The following is a 27,218-nucleotide window of genomic DNA, read 5'->3' as shown; positions in this document are numbered from 1 at the left end:
ATCTGTGAGAGTCATCTTCCCAAGGCTCAGAGAAAGGCAGAGTGGATCGAGGTGGAGTGGGGAGGCTCAATGAAGAGTTTCCAGCACAGCCCCTAAAACTGGCAAACGGTTTCCCATTTATTTGTAGAATTCAACCTATCCTGCACGACACCAGAATAATAGCAACTATCCCCGAGCAGCTCACTATGCCCCAGACGTTGTTCTAAGGACTCACGTGCTAACTCATCTAATTCTCAGAACCACCCTTCGGGGTACGTCTTATTACTGCCCTTATGCCGATAGAAGTGGTGAAGCAGGGCTTTCAATCCAGGTGCCTGGGCTCTAGAATCAGCGCAGGTCTAACCAGCATGCACAGGAGCCTCGTCTCACATGGATGGGATGTTAGCCTCATCTAACATCCTAACGTAGCAGGCTGGGATTTAAAGGGAAGAGGTTTCTGGGGCCCAAGGATTGTGTTCTCATGTGAATGGAAGGTGCATTGGTGTGTGGATAGTGTTGCCTGACCTACTTAAAATCTATTTTCCCTTTTTCTCATAGCAGTACATGGATTTTTCCAGGGGAATTATTTCTTCGTAATTCTCTGTCAATGTAAGTCAAGTGCAACTGACTTCCATCTTGGCTGCAGGAAGGCATATGACCCACGCCTGTCCAATCAAAGCATCCATCTTCTTCACCAAAGTGATTGGTTCCAACATGGGCGTATAACGTAAATCAGACCAATCAGAGCCAACAGGCTCATCCTGAGGCTTCTGTTGGCTCTGTTGAGGGAGAAGCATACTTTTTCCATTGGAAATGTTGAGGCTTCCAACTGCTGGAAGTCATCTTTTTGTTGTTGTTGTTGTTATTTATGTATGTATATGTGTATGTATGTATTCATTTATTTTTGAGACTAGACCTTACTGTTGCCTAGGCTGGAATGCAGTGGCACAATCACAGCTCACTGCAGACTCAACTTCCTGGGCCCAAGCAGTCCTCCTGTCTCAACCTCCTGAATAGCTGAAGCTAAAGGCACATGCCACCATGCTGTGCTAACATATTTTTCAAATTTTTTTGTAGAGACAGGGTCTTGCTATGTTGCCCAGGTTGTTCTCAAACTCTTGGCCTCAGGTGATCCTCACTTCTCAGCCTCCCAAAGCACCAGGATTACAGACATGAGCTACTGCACCCAGCCTCTTTTTGTCATGTAAACAACTTTATTGAAGTATGATTTATGCACCATAAAATTCACCCATTAAGTGTACAATTCAGTGATGTTTAGCCACTTTGCAGAGTTGTGCAGTCATCACCATGACTTCAGTCTTAAAATCTCCATCACCCCAATAAGATCTCTCATGCCCCTTTAGAGTTAATCTTTAGTGCCACCCTCAGTCCAGGCAACCACTAATATACTTTGCTTCTCTCCATTGCTGACTGCCATCTTGTCCCCATGAAGGGAGGTCCTGTCTGAGAATGGAGTAAGTCAGGCTAAGAGATGGAGAGAAACCAAGTCCTATGACATTGAGTCTGTGGAGTTAGCCACTGCTGAATCTTAGCTTTTTACAAGAGCTACCACAAGATCCTTATCTTTAAAATTGTGTGTCTGTGACTGTGTGTGTGTACATCTGTGAGTGAGTTTCAGTGAGGTTTTCTGCCGTATTCTGACTTACATCTACAAATTATAAATCATACCCTAGCGTGAGATGGACAAAGAAAGACAGAGACAGAGTGACTGAAAGCACAAGATGAAATAAATGTTAGAGAGAGAATAAAGGCTACGTTTGCCAGTGACAAAGCTGGATATAATGTATAGAAGTAGTCCTTCCTAGCTAAATTGGGGATGTCTTTACTACTTTGCACAATAAGCATTTGAATGCTTACCTATTAATTACTCATATCCTGTCTAGTTCCAAAAAGAAGACTTACCAAGATGCTGACAAGATATATTCCTAGATTAAGTAAGTTAACACAAGAAAAATGAGGCCAAGGGGAAATGTGGGCTGAGAGAGAAGTTGGAACTGAAAGAAAGCTTCACAAACAGAAAGCTGAACGTGAGGACTTGTGCACAACCGCCGAGATTGATGACAGCGAAATTCTAGGCTTTGTCATAACCAGAGAGAGGGAAACATGCTTACGTTCTAGAAACCTGGAGTTTGTACATTTAAAACCAAGTAGGTGGCCGGGCACGGTGGCTCACGCCTGGAATCCCACCACTTTGGGAGGCCAAGACGGGCGGATCATGAGGTCAGGAGATCGAGACCATCCTGGCTAACACTGTGAAACCCCGTCTGTACTAAAAATACAAAAAATTAGCCGGGCACGGTGGCGGGTGCCTGTAGTCCCAGCTACATGGGAGGCTGAGGCAGGAGAATGGCATGAACCTGGGAGGCAGAGCTTGCAGTGAGTGGAGATTACACCACTGCACTCCAGCCTGGGAGACAGAGCGAGACTCCGTCTCAAAAAAAAAAAAAGACAAAAAAACAACAACAACAACAAAAAAACAAACCAAGTAGGCGCTGAATTTCTCTGTTGAGCCATTCCATAGTGGAATTCATTAGCAGCAATTTTATAGGGGCCCCGATATGACACCATTCAGAAGCATCCAGTGTTGGATTTCAGTTCATAGAGCATGTGCTGTTTGACCATTACAAAGGATATTAGACCAGTCAGGACTAATTTAAAGGATATTAGACCAGTCAGACACATAATTTTAAAGATAAGAATCTTGTGGTAGCTCTTGTGAAAAGCTAAGATTCAGCAATGGCTAACTCCACAGACTCAATGTCATAGGACTTGGTTTCTCTCCATCTCTTAGCCTGACTTACTCCATTCTCAGACAGGACCTCCCTTCATGGGGCTTTTGGAGACAAGTAATGGTGTGTCATGCAATAAACGCGTATAATTGCCTTTAACAGCATGAGCTATTGGAGGAGGAACTCAGGCTTGGTGCAGGGTTCAACGACGTCCTCAGGAACTCACCTTCTTTCTGTCTCTCCACTTTGGTTTAACCTGGCTGTTTTGTCCTCTTCCTACAGGATCAAAAACTCATTTCTACCTCTTCAGGCATCATACTCTTGGCCAAGAAAGGAAGGAATGGGGCCGGTCCTCTCTGTCCTTTCTTGTCAAGGAAGGAAAAGCTTTCCACCAAAACAGATATCCCCCTAATTGTAATTGGCCAGAATTGGATTGCCTCTACCTTCAAGGTAGGCTGAGAAAAAGAGAAAGTGTTCAGAGGGAATGGGATTCCTGGCTGACAGGTCAATTATCATTGCCTTGCTGAATTCGACAAAAGCAAGTTCGCTTTGCAAGGGAGAAAGAGGGAATGAACACTGGGTAAGAGCTAGCAATGTTTGCCAAAGAGAAAGTGATGATTGGGACCAATTCTTTGGTGGATGGCTCACCTCTCCCATGCGTAGCATAGTAGAGTGTGCAGTGGACCGTGGGGCGCAGAAGGTCAGCACCAGGCCCCGCTGGGTGATCCAGGAAGATCTCGTGTTGTTGACTACTGGACCAGATTTTAGAGAATACGAAAGGATTCCTTTGGGGGAAAGGGAAGGACGTAGGAAGCACTCAGCAGATAGAGGCATGAATGAACACTGGTAAGTCTGAATTTGTTCAGGGTTTTGGATGAAGCTCAAGCAGTTCACTGTGAAAACATCCTAACATGAGCATCAGGGAGATGCAGGAGCGAGGCCAGGGATGGCCTTGTGTGCTGCATTTCAGCTTAGATTCCATTCCCGCAGCAGCTGCCTGCATCCCCGGCTTCAGTCAGGCAAGGAGTGGGATTTAAAACATGGGCCCTGCAGCCTGGACCCCTGGTTAAGGGCCTTTGTCTCTCGTAACCTCTGTGCTTTAACTTTCTCCTCTGTCGAATGGGGATGATAAGAGTCCCTGCTCAACACTGTGTGAGACACGATGAGGAAATGCATGTGGGGCACTGTGGACGACGCCTGGCCGGCGGGGAGGGGCTCAGCACGTGGGAGTGATAGTGGTGACACACACAGATGTTGGGGGACATCTGGGAGACTATTGCATAGTTTATGCGAAAAACAACAGGACTGAAACTAGGACCTTCCGAGGTAGAGTGTGTGTGTTGTGTATGGAAGAAGTCAGGTTCCAGAACTGACTGATTACTCGCATGAGGGAAGAAGAGGTGTCAAGATGAGCTCTTGGGGTTTGTGCTTTGTTGCCTGGGCGGAGCCACTGCCGGCACCCCTCAAACAGGCTCTTTGGTGCCCCTGGAGTGACTACAAGCCAATGAAGTTCTTGGGCACAGTGAGCACTCTGCAGAGGGGTGTGGGAAGGACAGCCAGCACCTGCCATTTGCAGACGTGTGCCGGGCAGTGGGTGGGTTTGGCTATTTGGTGCCTGACAGCTACTGGGTCTTCCACCTGGCATCTTTTGCACCTTTATGCCATGTGCTGTGTTAGGCTCTGGGCACCCTGTGGAGTAAGACACAGTCCCTGTCCTCCTGGACAGGAGGTAAGACACACAGCAGCCCAAGATAAATAACCGTACAACAGCCACAGTGCAGAGATAAGGCTGCAAGATAAAGACAGAAATAAAGGGCAGCAGGGGATGAGAACCGTTCCGCAGCCTCAGCACCATTTGCTCTTGGCCAGATTCTTCTTTGATGGGTGGGTGGGGCGGGGGGTATCCTGTGCACTGTGTGATGTTCAGCAGCGTCCCTGGCTCCTAGCCACAGATGCCAGTAACATCTCCCCGGAGTTGCCCCCAAAGATGCCCTTAGATCTTACCAAATGTCCCCTGTGGGATGGCACTGCCGTGGTTGAAAAGCACTGGGGACAGTGTGACGGGGTGGGGGGGGAGCAGGAGCTGTTGTCACAGGAAGGCCACAGGAGGGCTCCACTGGCAGTTTCTAGGGATGCCGTGACAGTGACTCCACACTGGGTGACGTGAAACAAAGACATTTCTGGAGGCCAGAAATCTGAAATCCAGGTGTTGGCAGGTGGTGGCTTCTTCCTAGAGGCCATGGGGGAATCTGTTCCAGCCTCTCCCAGCTTCTGGTGGCTCCAGGCAGCGCCTGGTCTTTCTTCGCTTGTGGCTGCATCTCTCCCTTGTCTGCCGTCTCCTTCAGATGAACTTTCCCTCCGCGTCTCTCCTCTGTGTCTGTGCATCTCAAATATCCCTCTCCTTTCTTTTATAAGGAAACCAGCCATTAGATTGAGGGCCCACCCTAAATCCAAGATGGTTTCATCTTGTGTTCCTGAGCTAATGACATCTGCAAAGACCGTGTTTCCAAATAAGGTCAATTCATAAGTGCCAGGAGTTAGCACTTGGACACAGCTCTTTGAGGGACATAATTCAACACTACATTCCCTAAGGCGTGAAACCCAAGGGAAGTGCGGGAATGAGGCACTTGAAGAAGTGTGTGTGTGTTGGGAGTCGGGGATGGTATGTTCCAGGGAAAAGAGATGGACACAAAGGTGATGGATTTGAGGCATGAGCAAGGGTAGCATATCCAGGGTGGCTGCTGGGTCTGGAGTGTTGGTAGCAGGGCAGATTTAGAAGGTGACTTTGCATACCTGGGCAAGGCCAGCTCACGTGGGATCTCAGAGCCCATGGGAAGCACCCTGCATTTGAGGCTGCCTGTGGTGGGAATATTCAGAGTTTCAAGCAGGGCTTTGCTGTGGGTTTGTTCTGCTCTCCCGTTTTCCCCTTTGGAGGAGGCTTATGGAGATAGTGATGACTTTGCAGCTGTTAATCATCAGGAAGCTGTAATCACTAAGAGAATGTTTGAAATCATCAGTTAAGGATTTTTAGAAGGAAGTAAACCAAAGAAATACTGCAGTAGCCTGCCCTAATTATTTCCTGGGCTTAAAGTAAACAGGTGCATTGGAGAGATTATTTTTCTTCTTCTGATTTATGAAGGTCTCAGGGTCCAAATTTTGAAACTGCTGATCGAATTTGTTCTCGGATGTTGTCATAGAAATCTGAAACTTTCCTGCTTGTCTCAGAGTGAAATTTCTTTGATTATTCACTCAAGGGTTTGATAGGTTTAAAACAAGACCTTCGGGACATCTCTTGTTGTAAAGTGTCAGCTTTAGACATCAAGAGAATTATGATATATTTATTACTACAAAAGAGAAAATAAGCAACCGAAAACCCCATGAACTTGAAGGATGAGGCAAACCCCTCAAGTTCTAGGGGTTTCAAGATGTGGATGCCAACATGTGACTCGACTTTTAAAAGATGAATCCAAATATGACGTTATTTACAGCCTCTTGGAATTTTGAAAGCTAAAGAGTGTTGTTACATGAATGAATGTTATTTTACAGATGAACAGATCTAGTAAAGGGTATGCATCTCACTTTACATTTAGGAACAGAAAACTTAAAAGAAGAAGTGACCCCCTTGCCATTCCGCTTGTAGGTGCGTGCCCTGAAGTGGGCATGGGATGTAAACCTGTTTTTCCTCACAGGTCTCCGTTCTCTTGTGCTTTTCATAGAGTGGGTTTACTGTGGAAAGATAAGCATTGCTGCTATGGTGTGGACCCCTGAAGCAGGCCAGTGACTACTGACATCCAGCTCTGGAAACATCCATCTCCCTGATGCTGCAGGGAGAAACTGGACTCCCCTTCAGGGAGATGCTGGACTCACTGAATAAGATATTTTTATGTCATCCTTTACCATGTGCTGTCTTGATTTTTTTTTTTTTTTGAAATGGAGTCTTGCTTTGTTGCTCAGGCTGGCATGCAGTGATATGATCTCAGCTCACTGCAACCTCTGCCTTCCAGGTTCAAGCGATTCTCCTGCTTCAGCCTCCCAAGTAGCTGGGATTATAGGCACGCACCACCACACCCAGCTAATTTTTGTATTTTTAGGAGAGATAGGGTTTCATTATGTTGGTCAGGCTGGTCTTGAACTCCTGTACTCATGATCCGCCTGCCTCAGCCTCCCAAAGTGCTGGGATTACAGGCATGATCCACTGTGCCCGGCCCGAGAATCTTTTTCTATACATACTTTTGACTCTGTATTTTTGCCTTAACAGGCTTACTACAGAACCCGCCTACCACATAGGTTGGGATTCTATTGCACCCCTGTCAGCTGGTGTTTTTTCCCATTGTAGGTAATGACCCATTAAAAGGAGACGAGACAAATTCAGCGCTATTTAAGAGTCAGAGTAGCATGGAATGAAATGGAAGTGAATGGAACAGGAAGTATCAGAGTAGAAGAGAAAATGATGCTGTGTAATGAGACTTTTATTTTGGTGAGATGAATTCATATATGTGTATGTATGTGTGTGTCCTAATAGCGACAAAAATATTTCACACTGTGGGACACACCCCAACACGTTTGTAAACCATCCCCGTCCTCTCCGCTGCCCAGCTCCTCGTTGTTAGGTCTTAAAGTAGGAAAACACTTACATGGTGTGCTTTGGGTTGGTGAATAGTTGGCTTGTAGATTTGTGGACTGATCCACGTTGCTCTGACATCAGATTTTCTGAAGAACAGTGTGGGCTGCTTCTCCAGGGCTGGCCGAGTTATGAGGGAAACCACGGGTTCTGATGTTTCCAACTCTGTATCTCTGCCCTTGTCATTTTCATGGACAAGTAATTTGTGCCGGTGTGAGATCCAGAATCAAGCCTGCTACGCGACCATGCCTGGAGCACGGAGCCAGGAACCCGAGCCGTCTGACCAGTGTGTTAGGGTTGTTACTGTGCCCATTTTAGAAGATCACTTGGAGGTGCAAAAAGAGAGCAGATTTTTTTTTTTTAATTAAGTACCTCTATTCATTTTCACCTTCACTACCCAGCAAGGAGATCAAAATTTCCTACAGCAAATGCATTCGATGCCACTCACAGATTTCAACAGGAGAGCACCGTTTCAGGAATGCCTGCATCAAAGCACTAATTGGCACTATTACAGCGTCTTGCTCCCCACACGAGCCTCGCTGGTGGAAGGAGTTGTCACAGTAATGCGTATTCCTCCAGGCCCAGTGAGTGGGGTGACGATCAATTCACAGTTCACGAGGCACAAAGGATACTGGACTCTCCTCTGCTCGGGACAACAAGAAGGTTGAGATGATACGGTTTGTCTGTGTCCCCACCCAAATCTCATCTTGAATTGTAGTTCTCATAATCCCCACGTATCGTGGGCGGGACCTGGTGCCTGGTGGGAAGTAACTGAATCATGAGGGGTGTTGACTCCCCCGCTGCTGTTCTTGTGATAGTGGGTTTTCATGAGATCTGATGACTTTATCAGGAGCTTTTCCCTTTTGCTCGGCACTTCTCCTGCCTGCCACCGTGTAAGTCAGGACTTCGCTCCTCTTTTACCTTTTGCCATGCTTGTGAGGCCTCCTCAGCCATATGGAACTGTGAGTCCATTCAACCTCTTTTCTTTATAAATGGCCCAGTCTCAGGTATGTCTTTATTACCAGCATGAGAACAGGCTGATACATGAGGATGCCATCATGGATTGGTTGTTCACCACAGCCGTGCATCCCCCACCACACGTGGACCGTGCCATCAGATGGGGTTGGGTTGTGGTTGGTCAGTGAAAGGAAAGATGGGGGCCACATGGTAGGCTGTGGGTGAGAAAGATAGATTGATTTCCTGGGTAATGTTGGTGCCCACACAATTTGGAGGATTCTGCCTGGTTTGTCTCAGCTAGGCGTTTTACAACCTCTTCCAGTTTCCTGGGACTGCTGTAACAAATGGCAACAACATGACTTAAGACAACAGAAATTTAATTCCTGTCAGTTTTAGAGGCAACAAATCTAAGCTGCACGCCCTGCAGAGGCGCTAGGGGAGGACCCTTCCTTGCCTCTCCCATCTTCAGGGGGCTCCAGGTGTTTGTGCTAGTGGTAGCATTGTTCTAGTCTCTGCCTACATCTTCACATGGCCTCCTCCTCCCCTGCACCTTTTCTTCCTCCAGAAAAGGACACCTGCCATTGGACTAAGAGTCCATTCCAAATCCAGAATGCTCTCATCTCAAGATCTCTTCCTTAATTACATCTGTAAAGACCCTTTCCCAAGGAAATAACGCCACCTTTGCATGTTCTGGGGCTTGGGCATGGACATATGCTCTTAGCGACCAGCATTCAACCCACTTTAAACCCAAGAGGAGAAACATACTCTTCTGTGGTCAGAGTACAGAGTTCTGTTCAGTAATAGTTTGCCAAGACCTCACCCTGTGCTATGAACTGGGGATAGTTCATGAGTGTGGGTGGAGACACAGATACCCGCTGATCAAGCACTTGTCACAGTTCTGCCATCGAAGAGCCAAAGAACTTTCGGCAAGAGCTTAATCTCTCCATGCCTCAGTTTCCTTATCTGTAAAATCTCCTTTCCTCAAAGCTTCTGCTCACAAGTCGTCTTCTCTGTGAGATCTTCTCTGATCACCATATTAAAATTACGCCCACTCCTGCCCCTCTGATAGTCCTTATTTTACTACACGGAAAGGAAGCTTCGGAAAGATGGTGTGTCTGTTCTGTCTACTGTTCTGGCTCAGGCTCGTAGGGTGTGAGCAAGAGCTGTGTGTTGAAGGAATGAATAGTGTTGGAGATGCCCTGGGGCATGTGGCCAGATGTTTGTGAGAAATAAATCAGAAAGTCCATGTGATAGGAGATCTTGTGTAAAAATGCCAGTGCCTGCCCTCCCCCTGCCCATTGCCTGAATTACTTCTTCTATACCAGACCTGTAATGCCTTGGACGCCACTCATTCACAGCAAGAAACATGCAACAGGATATTAACTAATAATGGAGCAAGATGTATGATTTGAGCATCCCCTTTTTCTAAGGCAGAGATGTTGGAGGGAAGTACAATCGATTTTCATTATTCACAGTAGGTATCTTCTATCAAGTCTCCATAAACACTAAATTAGCAAATACTGAATCATTGCTCTAGAGGAAATGTAAGCCAGGCATGGTGGCTGACACCTGTGATCCTGGTATTTTGGGAGGCTGAGGCAGGAGGATGGCTTTGAGCCCAGGACTTGCAAACCTGCCTGGGCAACACAGCAAGACCCCATCTTTAAAAAAAAAAAAGTTTTGTAAGGAAAATACAGAGCTAGGTCCCTACGGCCTCTGGTCATAACATATTCATCAATGGATTAAAGCATAACCTGATTATATGCATTTTTCTGTCCAACGACACCTGATTCAACACATATTGTTGATTCATTCACATTGAACTCATGGCCAAGTGCACCATAACTCACACCTGAAGGAAGCTGCTTGAACGCAGGTGTCGTCTCTGTAAAGCACAGTGCAGCCTTCTTGCACTTAGGAACACTAGACAGTGCTTTTTTCCTATACTTGGGGGTTGTTTGAGACAGCAAAATCACCGAAAGAAAGCACAGAAGACCAAAACCGTGAAATTACAAGGACCGCAGAAAGACCACTTGCTTGTATATGGCATCGTGGCTGAAGCAGGACAGTACAACGTGAGCACATTTGACCTCGGCTGGGAATATGCTTTGAGTCCCTCAAAATTGTCTCTGCACCTCCTTATCGGGGAGTGCCCATCAAAGAACTGGGGACACTGATGGACTTTAGCGAGTAGGAGGATTTGCAAACACAGAATCTGCAAATGATGGGGCTTGACTGTGAATCCATCTGGCACAGCCAAGTTGAAGAGTGAAGCTTGTCCCATTCATTTCCCACAGCCTCTCCTGGGAAACTAAAGTTGTCCATGCTGAACACATGTGGCAACCCGGGGAGCCGGTCTTCAGGGAGAAGCAGCTTTCTAGAATCGCATCTGAGTGTTTACAGAGGACGCAGTTTAGCTAGTTGTGGCTGCTGTTTTGAAAGGACTTAATAATAATATAACCGACCAGCAAACCTATGGGCGTGAGAGAGGAAGCCTGCTTGTTCTCAGTCCTTCCTAGAGAGTGGCTTCTACGGTCTCCTGCGGGAATCACTGCTCTGAAGACGCCATCTGAAGGCGCAGTCACTGGGCTGCGGCAGAGTAGAGGGAGCTGTCCCAGCTGGGAGGCTGGCCGGGGCTTAATACTCTCCACAAAGAGCAGCTTTGAGGGGGACGGCATCTGGCGGCTTGAAAGAGTGCCAGTGGCAAGACACAAACTTCAGTGGCTCAAAGAGAAGCACTTCTCGGAAGCTTCCCTTGCTTTTTGTCAGCAATGAAAAGCGGTGGGCAGTCTAGCAACCTCTTAAGAGGAAAAGGGGGTTTGCTTTTAAGAGGAAGACAGCCCCGCAAAGGGGAAACCGTCTCGGATACACTCTGCTCTCTCACCTCCTTCTCTTTGTCCTGTTGAAGACCCTTCGCAACACTCCTCCCCCAGGCGTGTCCATTTTTGTTTTCATTATTCACTTTTTTTTTTAGGTACACAAATAATACATTCATACTTTAATGGTGAAGCTGATTCCCCAAGGCTCAGCCACCCACTGCAGCTCTGTAATATTTCAGCCTCTCCGTAGGCAAAGAAGCCGTTGTTCCGAGCTTGGCACGAGCTCCCAGACCCTTCACGTATTGTGTACGTACAGATTTGTGCTCACAGAATAATGCATTTTTTTCCCCTGAGTTTTAAAAAGTTACATAAATGCTATCATAGTGATGCACTGCACAGACTGCCATTGTAGGAATACTATTTCACTTGTGATAGAAACCCAAGGTATTTTAAAGATCTCAGACATCAAAGATCCAGATAGCGTTGACCGACAGAACTTCTGCAATAATGGGAAGGTCCCCTGAGCACTTGAACCATGGCGAGTGTGGCCAAGGAGCTGAATTTTTAATTTTAGTTAATTTTAATATCAATAACCACATGTGGCTAATGGCTTGGTGTTGGATGGTAGCATAGCTCTAGGTCATTCTTTTGATTTTTTTTTTTTTTTTTTTTTGTGATGGGAAGTTTTCAAACATCTACAAAAAGAGAGGATCATATTCCTATGCACCCATCCTCCAGCTTTAATAATAATGATTCAATAATAAGAATGTGACCATTCTTCTTCTAGAGTCTTCCTTTCAACTCTCTGTGGAATTCTTTTACATAAATAAATACATGTTTTAACGCTTCTCCTATTGACAGAAGAACAGATATTCTAATTTTCTGCTAAAACACATAAAAGAGTGATCTTCTTGGTCCATGTTTTTCGGTGTATGTGGTATGTATATCTGAGTATGTATATGTATCTGAGTATGTGTGTGTTTGTGCTGTGTGTACCATGTATGTATGTATCTGTGTATGTGTGCATATTTGTGTGTGTGAATCTGTGTATATGGGTGTGTGTTTATGTATGTGTGTGTGCATAGGTCTGTCTCTGTGTATAATATGTATCTGTGAGTGTCTGCGTCTGTGTGTGTATCTATGTGTGTCTGTGTATGCGTGTCTGTGTGTGTGCATGTGAGCATCTGTCTGTATGTGTATGTGAGTCTATATGCATGTGCATCTGTGTGTACATGTGTATAAGTGTGTGTGTATGCAGTTGTTTAGGTGTGTGCCTGTATGTGTGTGCACCTGTGCATGTGTGTCAGTGTGCGTGCATGTGCACCCGTGTACATGTGTGTGGGCATATACACGTGTCTGTGTATTTGTGCTCTGTGTATATATGTGCACGTCTGCGTATTCCTCTAGGGCAGGAACTTAGAAGTGGGCAAGGGGTGGGTGCATTTTCAGCTTTCACAATGGCCAACTGCCCGTTGGCCAATTCACTTCCACACGCAATGAAATCAGCTTCACGTGGAAACACGCTCCGTGCGCTGAGGAGCTCACAGCCCTGCTGACTTGACCGTCCTCAGGGACGGATGCTTGAGCCGTTTCCCAGGGTGCTCAGGCTCTGGCATCCGACTGGGAATCCCTGGGTGTCCTGGGATTCAGGGCAAGATAAAGCAGGTCAGATTAATGCCACAAAGCCTCCCTGTTCTCCTAATCATCTTATCATTCCTAAGTTCAAAAGGAATTTCTCTCTCCACCCCCAGGAGGTTTCTGTTCCCCCTCCCCAGTCCTTGTCTTTGCAGGGCAGGGGACCATCGGTGTTTCTGGAGCTTGCTTGAATGAGTTTTTCCAGGCGAATACTTTCCCATAAAGACACAATTAATGCAGGAAGGAATCATAAGCCCAGGGAGGGAAAAGGCTAAGCCATTTTGCTTTCTTAATGGCTCACAAAGTTCTGCTCTGCTTCCAGGAATCCTCGTAGTATAGCCACTCTCTGACTGAGCAGTCCTTCCATATCAGGTTAGTTATGGATTATCTACATAAGGATGCTTTTTAACTATTAAGAGAACTGCATCTGTTTAGCTGGCCTACTTTGGCCCCATGGCTAATGCCAAAGGGTGGGTTTTAGCTAAGCTGAACAGCTTAAAAACAAAACAAAAACAAACAGCTCCACTACCACCAAAGAAACCCACACAAACAAACAAACAAATCCTACAAAACAAAAAGAGATGCTCAGGTTCCAGAAAAGGGGACAAGGGAAGAATCAGGTGGGCAGCCTGCCATTCAGAATTAGAGGAGCTGAATCTGACCTTCTCCTTCTTGAAAGACAAAGGAGACAATTTAGAGAGTGAAGTGAATCAAATAAGTCACTGGTTTGGGAGGTGCTGAGCATGGGCCACGGGATGGGAAAAGATCTGGGGGTGCACCTCCCTGCAGAAGAAACCGTGGGTTGTAGGAGCCACCAGGGCAGGGGCTCCTCCAGCAGTTGTGCCGTCCCCAGCCTCGATGACAGCGGCAGACAGGATTGTACCATTTGGCTTCTATCAAATGAAGAGGGGTTCAGAGGTTTTCAGAACCCCATTTAGGGGAGGGAATCTTCATTTTCATGTTCAAGATCGGGCAGCAAAGTTTCCAGGATTCCAAGCAAAGCAAGCCCATGATGGTGGGTTGGATGGCTCTTGTATGGCCTTCGGTGAGGCCACCGTGTTGGGGACTCTATTGCTAGGCTCCACTAAAACTTCTGAAAGTCAGAGGGTGGCTTTTAAGACCTTTCTTCTTATGGATCAGTCTTGTTCAGTTCTGATTTTTACATGTATTTCTAGAAGCTATTTGTTTCACTTCATCAGGCCTCAAGCAGTAAGTGAATATTCTGTCCCCTCCAAATCCACCTCCCACAGTGGGGCACTAAAGCCTGACTTAGTGAGGGGACTTTACCTTCTACTTTCAAGTAATGTCCACCAACCCTCCCTTCAAAGATGCACACACTGAGACATAATGAGCCTCATGCCAAATGCCATGTAAACAGAGTCCCTGCAAAGGCCGCTGCCATGCAGGATGTGGTCCTCTCTGGGCTCCTAAAGCCTTCACGGCCACCGTGATGTTCACATTCAGGTCTATCAAAGTCCAGGCTCCTGTCTTGGTGTTCGTCACTTTGTCTCAAAACATTCGAGAACTTTGTGGGCTGTCATACCCCTTGGCAGATTCAGATGGCATCAGTGTGACAAGAAGGGCTCGGCTTTGGAATTTAGATGGGTCGGTGTTGAAATCCGATGTGACTGGAGACTTGGTTATGGTCTCAGCCTCCCTCTTCCAATCTGTGGAATGGAGGTAAGGTGACCTGCCTCAGGATCATTGCAAAGATTAGAGACATAAACACGGAGTCCTCGCAGAGCCTGATACACGACACATGATCATCACATTTCCTTTTGCCCCTAAAATGTTTCTGTTTTCAATTGATGTGAGGGCCACCATAAGAGAACCCAGCCTGTGGGCTTTGTCTGCAGTATGTATAAAATCATGACTCTGCTTTATACAGGATACGTTAAAGATCCACTTTAGCATCCTTGAAGTCATTGGAGGAGAACAGGGAGTTAGGAAATGAGAAACCATCTCTGAAGTTAAAAAGTTAAAGAGGAAATATAAGAAATTCAATTTGGGCATAAGTCCTTAACTGAACCTCTGTTGCATAAAACACAACACATCAAAAATAACTAGGGAAGGACATTTGATCTGCGGCTCTGATTTGCCGCAGTCGCAAGTGAGAGTCGTGTACTGGTGATGTGGGTGCCCTTTGCTCCATGGGTTGCTGGCAGAACTGGCTGCCTACTCTGAACTTGGGGTGAAGGCTACCTCTTGAGCACAGTGCTCCCACAGAGAGCTGGGCTATGGCCCCTGGAACAGCCCCTCAGGAAGTATTTGGCTCTGGCTGGCTTGAAGGGGTTGCTGGTAGGACCCCCTCACACTTCGACCTAGAAGACACGTGTAATGAGGCTGTGTGTTATTCAAAATTTTATGAGCAGAAAGTGCCTCCCCATCAGAACTCTGAAAGCCACTCCTTAGCCAGATGTGTTTTCATCAGAGGTGGCGTTTTATTCATTTGCTCCTTCCCACATACCCCTCTCAGAATGTTCATTTATGACCCATCCAGCAGACCTGAGAGGTGTGCCCCTGTAAGCGGCACAGTTTCTCTCTTTCACCAACATTTAACCCTCTATTTCCTAGGCTGCTGGAAGGGCCACCCCTTGCCTTTGAACCACAGGGGAGACACCTTGTTTTTCCCCCTCCAGGGGCACAGACACAGAGGTGGTTGTCCCTGCAGAAACTTTCCTCCACGTTTTCTCTTTCCCTTGGGCTTCCCCAAATCCTCATCCCTCGTTCCACAAATGCACACCCTGCCTGGTCTCATGGTGGTGGAGAATAAACTCAGGGGCCAGAAGGGTGGATAAGGAGATAAGCGATGAAATAAGAGAAATAAAAATAAAAATGCCACAGCAGGGATCTCGCGGCAGTACCCACTCCGGGCTGGGATTGTTCTACATGTGTGACAGGTGTTAAGTCCTTCCATTTTCTTGGAACACTGTGAAGTCAGTTTCATTCTTATCCCCCATCTTTCAGATGGGGACGTTGAGGCAGAGAAAGGGGGCACATTTGCTTTACGGTCGCGCTGCCAGATCAGGTCCTGATGCATAGTCGATGCTCCATATTTGTTGAGTGAATGAAGATGTGAATGAGAAAACTGGAAATGAGACCAGGATGGTGGCTCACACCTGTGATCCCAGTACCTTGGGAGGCTGAGGTGGGAGATTCCCTTGAAGCCAGGAGTTGGAGACCAACACGGGCAACATAGCGAGACCACAGCTCTACAAAAAATAAAAATACATTAAAAAATTAACCAGACATGGTTGATACACACTTGTGGTCCCTGCTACTTGGGAAGCTAAAGCAGGAGGATTGCTTGAGCTTGGGAGTTCGAGGCCGCAGTGAGCTATGAATATACCACCGCACTGCAGCCTGGATGACAGCAAGACCCTGTCTCAAAAAAAAAAAAAAGAAAAAAAGAAGAAAAAACTGGGAATGGGAATGCAGTGGGTTGTGCTGTGCAAAGCTCTCAGCAAAGCCCCAATTCGGGAACCCGCAGGACAAGTAAGCACATGTGCATGCTGTCCTGAGCTAGGCCTTACCACGTGTGCATGCTGTCCTGAGCTGGGCCTTACCTCTGACCGGGATGCGGGCATGGAGGTCACTCCAGAACTGGGGCTTCTGCACCAGGAGGCGTGGATGCCTCTGGCTGGTCATCCACCTGGAGCGCTGGGCTTGGGAATCCTGTGCCTGGGAGGGAACTGCACACTCAGCGTTTTGCCCTGCAATGCTTTAAGTGACTGAGTTCTGTTGTGGACTCCTCCAGCAATTCGAAGGAACCAAATTGTTCTCAATTCATCACAATTAAAAACAAAAATCAGCTGGGTGTGGTGGCTCACACCTGTAATCTCAGCACTTTGGGAGGCCGAGGTGGGTGGATCACGAGGTCAGGAGTTCAAGACCAGCCTGGCTAACACGGTGAAACACCATCTCTACGAAAAATACAAAAATTAGCTGGGCATGTAGTCCCAGCTACTCAGGAGGCTGAGCCAGGGGAATCGCTTGAACCTGGGAGGCAGAGCTTGCAGTGAGCCGAGATCACACCACTGCACTCCAGCGTGGGCGACAGAGCGTGACTCCGTCTCAGAAAAACAAAAATCACGCGGGCGAATTTTGTGTGTGGAGGTGCAGGTGTTTGTGCAGGCCAGCTGCCTGTGCAGGTGGGTGTTGCCCTGCCTGGCTCCAGGAACCCCAGACCCGGCTTGCTCCTGGGCAGCTGCGCCCGGCCCTCACCTGTGCCCTTCCGCGCCCTCTGGTGGCAGAACTTAGAAATGTCCCCTGGCTCCTTGGCCGGGAGGTTGCTGCGTGGGTCTGACAGTCCCAAGAGGCCAGGGCTTCTAGTTCACCCGGGGGCTCCCTCCACTTCCAAGAGCCCGAGCCCAGGAAAAGCATCTCAGCCAGTGGCTTCCTCTTCTGGGATCCGTGGGCTCAGTGTGGAGAGAGGAAGAGGCTCCTCTTGGGCTTGCGTGGCCAACCCGGAGAATACATGGCCAGGCAGGGCTGGAATGCCAGGGCGGCCAGGTGGGGACTCTGGCAATCTGAAGACCCAAGGGACGGCCCCTTCCTGACTCCAGCCGATGGCTGCCAAGCAGCGAATCCAGCCTGATATTGCCCCAAATCTTAACTTTTCTAAAGGAACTAAGAATCTAAGTTTTTATGTGCTGTCTCTAATTTTAAAGAAGTGGCATCCCAACTTCCCTCCCTCTCTTCTTCCCCTTGTCTCTTCTCTCTTCCCTCTCTCCCTCCCGCTCTGTTATTCTTTTAACTGCTGTGTGTGCAATAAACTGTCCGAGGGCCAACGAGGCCCCCTGGGCCTAACCGTTGAGACTGCTTTCCTGGAGAAGGTGTCACTGAGTCTGAGCTCCGCAGCCTCTGACCGGCTTGGACCAGCACTGGGCCGGGAGCAGGTGCTCCGGGTGAGAGAGCATGGCTGGGACGCCCCGCAGGCCCAGCCATCACCTTGCTGTGGGGGCCACCCCGAAGAGGTACAGTCATCCTCCAAGGAGGCTTGGGCCGTGTGCTCTGCACAGCTGACGCTGGCTGGCTTCCCTCCTTCCCTCCGCTTCCGAGCGCTGATTTTGTGTTGTTTATTTCGGTTGCCCTAGTTTTGATGCAGTAACGGGGAGGATCTTGTTTCCACTTCTTAACAGAGTGTTGGTTTCACACGTAGCTTGAGGAAAACAGTGGCAGCTGGCTAAACACATACCAGATACTGAATTCACAGGAGGCTGCTCCAGAAGAAGTCTGTGTGGGCAACAGAAGACCGTGACAGTTTGTGTTTTGTCAGACTCTGCGGCTACCTTCACACCCTACAAGAGTCCCCCTGGGAGAGACGAAGACCAGAGACACTGGCGAGATGCAGAAATGAGTCCGGGGCATCCAGGGGGTTGGCAGCCTGAGCCCCAAGGGGTGCTGACTCCTTTACTTTGTTCGCACTTCATTCATTCATTCATTCCGTACTTAGTAAGCACACTCAAGTTCCAGATACCAATCTAGGCACTGGGAACAAAGGAGATAAAGTCCGTCTTTCCTGGGCTGCCCAGTCTAGTAGGAAAAGAGAGACATTATGCAAAGAAAACAGCAAAAAACAAAGATCATTTTGGAGAAAAGCCATGAAGACAGTGCGGTGGAGGTGGATGGGGACAGATGGGGACGGATAGAGATGGGGTGAGAGCTGCTTCCGCTGGGACAGTCAGGAAGTAGGCTCCTGCCAGGGCACATCGTCTTTCTTGAGAGTGCTCAACACCACCCCCCACTGCATGCCTGCTTTCTGCTTTCTCCTACCAGAACGTAGGTATCATGCTTGCAGGAACTCTGCTTTGTTCACGGCCGCCCAGAACAGAGCCTGGCACATAGTAGGTGCTCAGCCAATGTGTGGATCGTGGAGGCAGCACTTGCATCATGAAAAGGCTCCATGTGCGTTTGGGGAAGAGCATCCAAGAAGAGGACGTGGCCAGCCCCGTGCCTCTGAGTTGGCATAAACATTCCATGCAGGTCTGTGTGGCCAAAGGTGGGTGCACACTGAGTAGGGGGCATTGGATGGATCTAGGTGGACACAGGCCAATTAAGGCCCAGCCCTTGTCACATTAAGAAGCTTAGATTTTATTCAAAGAGAAGCTGCTGAAGGGTTAAGTTTTCTGTTCTGTTTTGTATTGTTTCACTTTGTTTTGTGTGTGGCAAGGTCTTGTTCTGTCACCCATGCTGAAGTGCACTGGTGCAATCGTAGCTCACTGCAGCACTGGATTCCCGGGCTCAAGCCATCTTCCCATCCCAGTCTCCTGAGTATCTGGGCTGCTGGTATGCCCCACCCTGCCAAGCTGATTGTTTCATGGAGATGGGGTTTTGCTGTTTTGCCCAGGCTGATCTCAAATGCATGGGCTCAGGTGATCCTCCCACTCCAGCCTCCCAAAGTGCTGGGATCACAGGTGTGAGCCACCCACCCGGGAGGTTATTCGTTTCCTGGGCTGCTGTAATGGAGCACCACAACTTTCTTGGCTTGAAAATAACCCGAATCGATTACCTTATAGTTCTGGAGGCCGGAAGCTCACCATGGGCCTCAGTGGGCGGAAAGCAAGGTGTGGCAGGGCTGTGTTCCTCCCGGCAGCTCTGGGGGCAAATGCCTTTCCCTGCCTTTTCCAGCTTCTAGAGGTGCCCGTCTACCTTGGCTCCTGGCCCCTTCCCCCATCTGCAGAGCTGGCAGCTGTGGTCGGGTCCTGCTCACTTCGCATCCCTGCGGCCTCCTCTGCCACCTCCCTCCTCCACTTCTAAGAACCCCAAGTTACATGGGGATCACCCAATCACTCTGGATGATCCTCCTGTCTTACTGTCAGCCAACTGGCCACCTGCCTCCCTCCACCTGCAGCCGTACCTCTGCCACCCTCTCCCTGCAACCTCACGTACGCACAGGCTCCACAGATTAGGATGAGGCCCTCTCTAGGAGAGGGGACATTATTCTGTCGACAGGGTTTTAGGTCAGACAGGGACAGAATCTGATTTCTGACGTGTAAAGATCCCTCTGTGCCCAATGGGGAAATGGGTCACAGCCTGGAAAGAGCAAAGCCGGGAGTCCAGGAAAAGGCTGTGACGCTGTCCAGGTGATCTGCACAGGTGTCCTGGGCTGAGTGGTGGCCATGGAGAGAAGATACGGGGTTGCTTTTAGATATAGGCAGATACAGGGTTGCTTTTAGAATCAGATTATCTTCTGGCTTCCCAGGCTTTTATGTTGAAGCTGTAATTTGAAGAGTTGTGTCCCGTCCTCTTGGTGCATTTTATCAGCTTCCAGTGAGTGGAGGCTGATGCCTTAGCACCGCCGTTCTCAAAGGGGTTCCTGGGCCAGCAGCATCAGCATCACCTGAGAAGTTCTTTGAAAATGCAAATTCTCAAGCCACTCTAATTGAGCGGCTCCTGCAATCACCCTTCCTCCAAGTGGTGCCCATACAGTGTGCCACAGTTTGAGAACCACTACAGTAGGGTTGGTGCTAACACTTAAATCCTAACTCCACTCTGGCAGCTGACCAGCAGGAGGGCCTTGGAGGAATGGCCTTTGGGAAGGCCAGGAGCCCCTTTCTCATCATTTTTCCAATGACTTACTCAGCATCCTTTGCAGGAGTTGAGGGCAGACCTCACGTGAGAGGCTCACTGTAGTGGGATGGACGAGGCTTCCCTGACTCCCTCCTTTGCACATGTATGTTAAGTGGACACATGTATTCCCCTCAGGAAAGGTACCTTCACTATCCATCAGCTTTCCCCGAGGACCCCAGAGCCCAGCAAAAGATTAAGTAGCCCTGGTCTGTGTGCTAGACACGACGAGGGAACAATCCTAGTTAGCATTTATTGAACACTTCCTGCATATTGGATTCTGTTTTAATCGTTTTATAGGCATTGACATAGTTCATCCTTCCACCAGCCTTAGGAGGTAGGTATTGTTAGTACTGTTGTCCCCATTCCACAGACAGGAAAAGGAAGGCATGAAGAATGAACCTCCTTGCTTTAGGTCACACAGATGCCAAGTGGCAGAAACAGGATTCACAAACCTTCAGAGCCTGTGCATTTTGTCCCCACACAGACTCTAGACCAGGGGTCTGGCAAACCAGAACCCTCGGGCCAAACCCCTGCCAGCTGCTTCTATATGGCCTTCAAGCTAAGGATAATCTTTATATTTTTTAATGGTTTCGTTTTAAATGGTTACATAAATACTTACATAGTATCCTCAGTTTTGCCTCTTGTCATAAAATACCTACTATCCACTAATATCTATGACCTGAACCTTTAATAAAAATTTTGCAGAGTCTCCCCCACCCTCTACGCGCGCGCGCTCTCTCTCTCTCTCTCTGAGAGGTGTGTGGATGCAATGCAGACCCTTTCCTCTATGGAGACAGGGAGCTCCGTGCTTTGAGGTGCTCTGGTGGGGATTTCAATAAGCCTCTGCAGCAGTTCCTGGGGGGAGGTGGGTTGTCACTGCCACTTCATTCATCAAGAAAGGCTCGAACCGGTGGAGCCACTTGCCCAGGCAGCTGAGGTAATAAGTGAGGATTTGCACCTTCATCATGCCTGATGCAAAAGCATATTCTTCCTTCTCAACTGCCTGCCTGGTTTGAAAGAGCTTATATTCCAATTTCTCAAATAAGATTTGAGTATGAGAGAGCCTGACTCCAGAACATCATGAAGGAGCACAGTGTGTGGTCTAGGTGAAGGATGGGGAGGAGACACAGGGAGAAGGAAGGGCCAATGCTGGCCAGGGGTATCAAGGAGGACTTCCTGGAGGAGGTGGGGCGGCAAAGACAGACAAACAGGCGATATTCAAACTTTCTTATACAAAAGGAGATTATTTCAGGGGTGTCCAATCTTTTGGCTTCCCTGGACCACATTGGAAGAGGAAGAATTGTCTTGGTCCACACATAAAATACACTAACACTAATGATAGCTGATGAACTAAAAAAGAAAAAAAAAAAACACAAACAAACTCTTAATGTTTTTAAAATATTTACAAATTTGTGTTGGGCGCATTCAAAGCCATCCTGGGCCACATGCGGCCTGCAGGGCATGGGTTGGACAAGCTTGATTGATACGTTTCTCTAGCTAAAAGCTGCATGATGGTCTCTAGCCTGAGGCATAGATGTATCAAGGTGCACAAACAGTGTGAATCTGCAAGTTACAGAAACCTAAAAATGGGTGGTTCAAACAAAGTTGGGACTTTATTTTTCTTGCAAAACAAAAAGTCCTGGGAGATGCCTATCATGGCATGCAACTTGTCCTAAGCATCATTGCTTTAAAATAGTGCTTTATTGACCTCCGCTTGTTCTAGGGAATGACTGTCCACAGTCAACCTGTAACACTGAACAATCTTCCTCCTTTGAAATATCCCCAAATTGCCCCCGTGCTCACTTGCAGCTAATCCAGGGCCGTCAAATGTACACGAAGACCAATTGGGAAGTCTCTCCCCTCTTCAGAATTCCCAACTGCACAGGACCCTTGCCAATCAGACACTGTCCCAGGATTTCCTCTTTTACTATACAAAATAGACTCTCCCTTCCTGGAACCGTTGAATCCTTGCTGAAAGGAAACTGTCAGACAATAGGTTTCACCACCACAAGCTCATGAATTGACAGCCCTTGTTTATTTTGCTGCAGAATCAATTTTGACACTCCAGTGTTTGGCAGGAGTTTATATTCCAATTTCAGTGTTTGGCATGCATTAACATAAATACACGTGAATCCAACATCTCTTAGCTTTCTTCTGTGACAGGAAGGGGTTACTAGATGCTGGGCTGAAGGAAAGGAGTTTTGTGTTTGGCAGCCCAGGCTCGCATGATGCTTCGAGATGCCAAGGGGGACCCAGTTCCTGCTGTTATTCCATTCAGTTATCCTCAGCATGAGCTTCTTGCCTCATGGTCACAAAAAGGCTGCTCCATCTCCAGCATCAGATCAGCATTGCAATCGGGCAAAAGAGAAAGGGCAAATGGGCAAAGGTACCTGGTGATGACTCAGCTGTGTTCTTTTTAAGGTGCTATCCTTTGAGCTCCACCCAACAACTTCCTCTTGTAGCTCTTGGCCTGGATGTCGGCACACAGCCATCTTTAAGTGCACGCAAGGCTGAGATATGCACTTCTTTAAAGATGGTGTATTAGTCCATTTTCACGCTGCTGATAAAGGCATACCCAAGACTGGGGAATTTACAAAAGAAAGAGGTTTAATGCACTCACAGTTCCACAAGGCTGGGGAGGCCTCACAATCGTGGGGGAAGGTGAAAGGCATGTCTCACGTGGTGGCAGACAAAAGAAGAGAGCTTGTGCAGGGAAACTCCACTTCTAAAAACCACCAGATCTCATGAGACTTACTCACTCTCATGAGAGCAGCAAAGGAAAGACCCACCCCCATATTTCAATGATCTCCCACTGGGTCCCTCCACAACACATGGGAATTCAAGATGAAATGTGGGTGCAGACACAGCCAAACCACATCAGACAGCCATATGGCATTCCCCAAGAAAACAGGGATTCCAGACACAAGAAGAAAACTGATACTGGGAAGTGAGCATCCTCTGCTGGGTGCTTTCCGGGTTTCTTTACAGGCAGAAAAGAGAACAAACTTTTCTAAGGACTTTTAATAACATGAGTAGGCACAGAAAGGGGGTTGCCAGAGCTATAAAGCAAGCACAACTTGGGTTAGCCAACCTGAGCCGCATGCTGGGTGCTCACAAAGGAAAAAGTCCTTTCCTTCAGCCGAACATCTAGTGACCCCTTCTTGTCACAGAAGAAAACTAAGAGATGTTGGATGCTCATATATTCATGTTAAATTCATCACCTTTTCTCTTCTTCAAAGATAGATATTTAAGAATAGCAAAGAACAAGGAGGGAAAAAATAAGAAATTCTACCTTTAAAGTGTGTGCACCTGTTAGAGAACCACACGAAGCGTACACAGGATAGGATAATCTGCTTTGTTTTCAGCCAGCCAAATCAGGCAATAGTAGCTCTGTTGCCAAGGGAAGGTCTCTTAAAGCAGCATGTTAATTGCACAACTAATGTGTGAGTAGAGTCTCCCTTATTTTACAAAAAAATAAAAAAATCTAGTAAACCTAAAATACATGTGACCATCCCAAAGATCTCATCTCCCTTCTACTCCTCTTAGGTAATCACTTTTGTAAGTGTGATTTATTGTTTATAATTTTTTTCTAAACATTTATGTATATGTGTGGTGAGTACATATTTACACACAAACACACATAAATATATACATATATATACAATCATAGTGTTGTGTTTCAGTTTTTTGTTCTTGTTATTGTAACGTAATTATATTACATTTATTAATATTTTATGGAAATAATAGAATACTAAATATCATATTTAAATATACATTTCATTCATTTTAATATATTAAAATTAATTTAATATAATATTAAGCTATACTCTTATATAAATATTAATATCACTATAGTTGTTTTAACATAATTGTTTTAGCATAAATGATATGTTCCTTGTGTGATAATTGTGTAATAATGGTAACTACACAATATCCACTCTCGCCTCCTTCCTTACTTACCGAATACTAAACTTGTTGGAGGTGGCAATGTGCCCAACTAAAAATACAGATGCTTCTCTACCTATGATGGGGTTATGTGCTGATAAATCCATCATAAATTGAAAATATTCTAAGTTTGAAAATACATTTAATACACCTAACCTATGACACATCACAGCTCAGTCTAGCCTACCTTAAACATGTTCAGAACACTTACATTAACCTACACCTGGGGAAAATAATCTAAAACAAAGCCTGTTTTAGGATAGAGTGTCGAATGTCTCCTGTAATTTATGGAATATTGTTCTGAAAGTGAAAAGCAAAATGGTTGCATGAGTATTCAAAGCACAGTTTCTACTGAACGGGTATGACTTTCACACCATCATAAAGTGGGAAAATCCTATGTTGCAGTATCCTAAGTTGAGGACCAGGTGTCATCTCCTTCCCAGGCCCCTTGTAGTAGGTGCAGTTGTGAGTCAGGATGGCAAGAATGTGTAAACTGATGTTCACTGAGTTACCTGAGCCAATAAAAAAAAAAAAAAAAAAAGGTTAAGTAAATAGACTTACCTAATACAGACGTTTTGCCCTTAGTTGGTTTCTCCTGGAACTCAGATGCAATGGCTCGATGGGTAGCAGCTTTGTGGTGGTCACAAGCGTGAAGCCCTTTAGGAGAGTTGGTGGTATAGAAAGATCCATGGATGCGGGGTCCTTAGTGAATTCACGAAGCCATTGAATAAGCTCTGGCTAGTGTTTCTCTAAAGTTCTGTGGGGGGAAAAAACTACAAAGAAAACGTCATTATATTATCGTGGTTATTTGTTTTTACGTAATTAACATTGTTTTCACCCAATAACACATCTTGGAGATCTTTCTATGCTAATACGTGTAGTTCTCCTTTCCAGCTGCTTCCTTATAATAGTAAAAAATTAATAGGTAGTTGTAAGTGGGGGTTGAACAATGAGAACACATGGACACAGGAGGGGAACATCACACACTGGGTCCTGTCGGCGGGGTGAGGGGCAAGGGAAGAGAGAGAATGACAAATGCTTGCATGCATTAGACAAATATCTAATGCATGTGGGTCTTAAAACCTAGATGACGGGTCGATGGGTGCAGAAAACCACCATGGCACGTGTATACCTATGTAACAAACCTGCACGTTCTGCACATGTATCTCAGAACTTAAAGTAAAAATATATATATATTAATAGGTAATATTTTTGAGGACCTACTATGTGCCAGGCATGACTGAGCACTTTGTATTTAGTAAGTTGTTTCATCTTCAAAATGGTCCCAAGAGGAGTGTGCTGTTACGAAGCTCTTTCTACAGATGAGAACAGGGGCGCAGACAGGCTGAGGGAGCACCCACCTTCACAGCTAGGAAGTGGCCAGGCTGTGTGTGACTGGAGCCCGGTAAGCTGGCCTGGAGCTGCCCTCTCCACAGGGCCCTATCCTCTGTCTCTCTTCTCTTTCTTTCTTGACTGCATTCTCTCCTGGGGTTTGCTGTGTTCAGGCAGTTTATTGTGGATAGGCTCTTCTATTATTTCCTATCCGGCGCAAAGCTGCAGTGGACACCTTAGCCATGTCTGCCTGTGCCCAGGAGTGGGAGTGACCCTAGGGTAGCCACTGGCCAGGGAGCATCTTAGGTCAGCAGATGGCACTCAGAGGCTTCAGTGGCTTCCAGTCAGGTGCCCCCATCACACATCAGCAGCTCTGATGTGCTACTGTTCCCCCCAGCCTCACTGGCCCTGGGGTAGGGTAGCCTTCTAGTAGCTGGGCTCAGGACATCTCTCTGCCCCTCCCGCATGATTAAAAGGTGGTTTCTTCTCCTTCCTCCAGCATACTGTGTCTCCACCTGTGTCCAGGGACCATAGCGTTTGCTTAACCTGAAGGCGTTGGTCCCATAATGGAGAGAGAAAGGTCTGGATGGAGCTTCGCCGTGTGTCTTCTAACATGGTTCATTCCAGCTCCCTTGTGAGTGCCATTTTTTGTGGTTTGTGAGTTTGCAAAGGAAGGTGCATCTTTCTGGAACAATCGCAACCGTCAGGGGCCTTCAGCGCCCAGCCGCAGCAGCGTAGCAAGGCAGGCGGCAGCGAAAGGTCTTACGAGGGGGTCTCTGTTCCATAGGGAAACTTACAAACCACCAATAAACAAAGCAGAAGAGTGGGTCTGCTGTTTGCTCTTACTGTGGGTTTGCAATTTGAAATAACAGGTTGGTTCCCATGGAGGTGGACTGCTCTCGCCCCTCCCCTTGGGACATTGCCTCCTCCAGTGCACCTCCCTCTTCTGCGTTCCAACCTTGCACTCCTGCAGTTTGGAGTCCTCTCGCTTCTCTCCTCACATGGCCACCTTCTACTTCTAAACAATGATTAGGGTGCAAGCCTGCCCTCACCTGTCATATGCCCATGCTGACTTCTTCCCATCTGAGCCCTTCCCTATTGCGACAGGCCACCTCCCCTCTGCTCAGCCTCCCATGAGTTTGATAAACACGGTTTAATTATCTGTGTGCTCCCTACAGAAGCAAGGCAGCATGGGGCACAGAAAATCCTCTTAGTTAATGTTGGTGGAGGGAAGACTGTTCCTTATCCTATCCCTCTATTGATTTTTTCCCCCGATTAACGTTAAGACTGAGATGGATGTCTTGCCGATGCAATATTAAATAAGAACCGCGATAAGCTCAGGGGCCTCATCCATCAGACAAGATGCTGAGCATCAGTCAGTTAAGAATGACAAGAAGACATCTCAGGCTGGCTCAAGCCATGGAGGAGAAAAGTACAGGGGCCTCCAGCTTCAGGCGCTGCTGGATTCAGGGGCTTCATCTCCTGACCTTTCTTTCCACGATGCTAACTGTACATACTTGCAAGCTGGCATTCAGCATCTCTAGACTGACCTGAGCATCAGCCGGTGATAGTTCTGCAACCTTTGTGTCTACCAAGAACTGACACTCT

General features: G+C 47.2%; 1 protein-coding gene across 1 annotated transcript in view; it reads left to right on the top strand.

Moving 5' to 3' along the window:
• Window positions 1–27,218, top strand: part of TMEM132C (transmembrane protein 132C) — a 439,254-nt gene that overhangs the window by 100,858 nt on the left and 311,178 nt on the right. The gene's annotated exons all lie outside the window — the stretch shown is intronic.

Source organism: Trachypithecus francoisi, unplaced genomic scaffold (assembly GCF_009764315.1).
Source record: "Trachypithecus francoisi isolate TF-2019V2 unplaced genomic scaffold, Tfra_2.0 Lachesis_group11, whole genome shotgun sequence".
Taxonomy (NCBI): Eukaryota; Metazoa; Chordata; class Mammalia; order Primates; family Cercopithecidae; genus Trachypithecus; species Trachypithecus francoisi.
The sequence above is the reverse complement of the archived record's forward strand: the minus strand, read 5'-3'. Positions and strand labels throughout refer to the sequence as shown.